This window comes from Asparagus officinalis, chromosome 4 (assembly GCF_001876935.1).
Source record: "Asparagus officinalis chromosome 4, Aspof.V1, whole genome shotgun sequence".
In the NCBI taxonomy this organism is placed as follows: Eukaryota; Viridiplantae; Streptophyta; class Magnoliopsida; order Asparagales; family Asparagaceae; genus Asparagus; species Asparagus officinalis.
The window spans coordinates 46,771,464-46,775,464 of record NC_033797.1 but is presented as its reverse complement, the minus strand read 5'-3'; positions in this window follow the sequence as shown (position 1 = coordinate 46,775,464).

The window sequence follows — 4,001 nt, the reverse complement described above, 5'->3', positions numbered from 1 at the left end:
TCATTGTTTTATGGCAATCTCACACAACCTAATTAGTACTAACAAGAATGGTCTAAGTTAGGGATTAGCTGCCCAGTCGACTCATGTATTAGAACTAACCATGTTGGGGTACATTTTATAAAATAGGATATAGGTCTCTACACCCATCTACATGTGTATGATTAGTTGTAACATCTTATTGTATCATCTCTAGCACAACTACTTGTATCGATTTCATTAAACTGTGCATTCCCCTTATACCAAGATATATGATGTATTTATCATGTGCTAAGTTAAACTGAGCAATTAAAACACTCCATATATGTGTAGGTATCTTATCGGGTCACTCCTACATCATCAAATAAACATAAACTCTCATTAAATAAGCTAAAATAGCTAATTACTCCATTTGGACCACTAGTTACATCATTAAAGAGTTAATTATGAATATGTACAAAATCAAATGTTTGAAAACTCAAACTAGACGTCTAGGAACGAAACCAAACATCTGAAATCTATAACCGGACGTACCTGTATGAAAAACTACAAATAGTGTCTCTGTCAACCGAAATTAGGCATATACCTGTTCAAACCAGACGTCTTAATCTCTATTCAGACTTCTGGTGTTAGAGTGTGTTGCCATCAAACAACTTTGATCGTTGGTTCTACTGCTATTCTCAACCAAATAATTCACCGCATTCTTCATCATTTCATCTCAAAATTTCTTGTGACTCTTACAAATAACATTGACACACACACACATACTTGTTGAAATGATCGAATATCAAGAAAACTACGAGAACTGGGATTTTTATCAAAACCTACAACTTTTCTTGTTTTTAACTGTTGTGCTAGAGTAAGCTTGATTAAATCTCATCAAAACTACTCCAACACAAAAGAAGTAATAACAGCAAATAAACCCTAAAAAATTAATCATGAATTTCTAGGATTTTCGTAGATCCAAAAGAAAAAGATCAAGAGAAATAACAAAAGGTAGATCCCTAAATAAGAACAAGTTGAGAGAGTTGTCGCCTGAGATGGAGACCGAGCTCTCTTGATATGTACCTTCCTTATATATCCAAATTTTTAGAAGTACGCATCTATCCTAGTTAGAAATTTAGAGAGTGATATTTATTTTAAGGGGGTATGATGTAAGGCCCTGAATTTTTTCATTAATAAATATAATTAATTAATTAGATTTATACATGTAACCCTTAGGGTTATAAGAGTAAATAAAATAAGTTAGCTAGTGAGTTATTTTACATATAGGCTATATGTGTATATATATATATATATATATATATATATATATATATATAAGGAGGTCTTGGGGTTCTTGATATTGCAAATTTCAACAGATCTCTCCTATCTAAATGGCTATGGAAAATTTTTGATAGAATTTCTCACATTAGCAAAGTATTTTTCTCTGTCTACTCCAAAGATGGATCAAACCCCTTTGCTCATCCCTCAAAGAGCACGGCATCAAGCTTCTTCAAAGACCTATCCTCTATTCATATAAATTTTTTCAACTTGGTTAAATGGACTATTGGTAATGGAAGAACTGGTAATTTCTGGCATGATAAATGGTCTTCGGCAAATTCCCTATGCAGCTTATTTCCAAAAGCTTACAATTTAGCTCTCTCACAGAGCTGCAGTATCAGATCCCAAGGTAGAATGATTAACAATGCTTAGTCATGGCACCCTCTCACCAGAAGAGGTATTTCACACTCAGAAAGGTCAGACCTTAATCACCTCATCTCCCTTCTAACATCTTCCAATATCAGTATTTCCTCGGAACCGGATGTACTCTGGTGGATGCCCCTACCATCGGGGATTTTCTCAGTTAAGTCCTATTACTCCTTCGTCAACTTAGGGGGAATTAAATCCAAATTCTCAAATATGATATGGAAATCTCCTATTCCTTCCAAGGTTAAAGTGTTATTCTGGATCATCTCCAATAAGAAACTGAATACGAAAGCAAATCTGATTCACAAGGGTTGGGCAGGCGATCCGAGATGTGCTTTCTGCAAATCGGACGTAGAAACCCACGAACATCTTTTCCTTAAATGTTCTTTTGCTCGTGCAATCTGGTCCTTCATCCTTCCCTCTGTTCCTACAAATTGCTGGCCAGAGACCATAGAGGAGCTGATAATGTTCCACAAATCTCCCATTCTGTGTACGGACATTAAAACCATTTGGAAAATTCTACTGCCCTGTTATTGCTAGTGGATCTGGTTCAGTAGAAATGATCTTATTTTCAAGGATAGTCAATCTAATCCTCTTCACATTGCTTCTAATATTGGGAGATATACTATATTTTGGACAGGTGCTGCAGATGAGAGGCTTGCAAGGAGACTGCGCAGAGCTGCCACAAACATCGGACTTCAGGAGCTTACAAACAGGATTGTCAAAGCAGATGAGGATAACCTCTCACCAAGCTCCCCAACCCAGGACCCTCCATAGCTGCTGCTGGATAAGGACACCACTCCTTATTTTGGAAAACTGTAGTTGCTTCTCTTTCGAACTAGGTTGCTGTATTTAGATAACTGTTGCTGCTTCTATTACATTTGGAAAACTGTGGCTGTTTGGTGTTCTAGTAGGCTGCTCTTTATCTTCTTTTGTAAGTATGTAATATGCATCAACTACCTAAGTAGAATCGTTGTGGGTACAGTTTGGTAGGTGACGACATATGTCCGCTCCTTACCTACAGCATTCTCACCGGTTCTACATCTAGTTTGTGATGCTCTTTTGTATCTGTTTTTATCTTTGTTTCTTAATAATATCGCTTTATGAGCAGGGCTTTTAACCCTGCTTTTTCAGTTCAAAAAAAAGTAGCTTCCTTGCTGAGTACAAATTCTATTGCACAAGTGAGGAATAACCTTATTCTTTAGGTGTTTCACCCTTGAATCAACGATCAAAGTCGGGTGCTGAGTGTAAGATAAATTCACTTTGATTGTCAACTTTGAATGATCTAAGATATGCCTCTTGTTGAATACGTACTTCCTCAAATATGATACGTAGAGTATATTATGCACGCATTACAATGATGGCAGCAATGCTACCTTATGCTATCTTTCCTACTCATTTAATGGTATCAAATGGTGTGATATACCATGGACTCAACTTCCCATGAGTACCAAAGCGTGTAACTCTCGAATTCAGTGAAATTCTAAGGAAAGCATGATCAACCTATATTTGCCAAGCTGCGATATCTATCCTGAATAGTCTTGAGATGATTATGAACCACCTTAATTTTTTCTTCATATAATTTGATGAGTTTAGGACCTAATAATTTCCTCTCTCCTACCTCATCCTAACATAATGAAAATCTACATCTTCTCCTGTACAATGCCTCAAATGATGACATCGTAATGCTAACTTAATAACTAATGTTACAAGAGAATTCCACAAGATGCAAATAATCCTCCCATAAACCTCTAAAATATAATATGCATGCTTGAAACATGTCTTCCACGATCTAAATAGTTCATTTTGATTGTCCATATGTCCGCAGATGATAGATGCTAAATTTCAATTTAGCACCCAATCTCCTATAAACTATGCCAAAACTAAGAAATGAATCGAATATCTCGATCTGAAATAATGGAAACTGGCACTCCATAAAGATGGACTATCTCTTGCATATAATTCGTCATAATCATTCAGTAGTGTGACCTACTTGAAAAGGAATAAAGTGAGCGCTCTTAGTGAGTCGATCAATGATCACCCAACTGCATTATTCTACTTCGAGCTCTTAGGCAAAGCAATCATGAAATCCATCATAATATGTTCTCACTTCTGTTCTAGCACCGATAATGGTTGCAATAAACCTGCAGCCTTATGGTGTTCTGCCATCACTTGCTGGCATGTGAGGCATTTGGACACATGTTAAACAATATCACGTTTCATACTTTCCTACCAAAATCACAATTTTAGATATTTATACATCTTTGTATGCCAAGATGAAATGAAAGCATCAAACAATGAGCTTCATCAAGCAATTATCTATAAATTTTAATTGC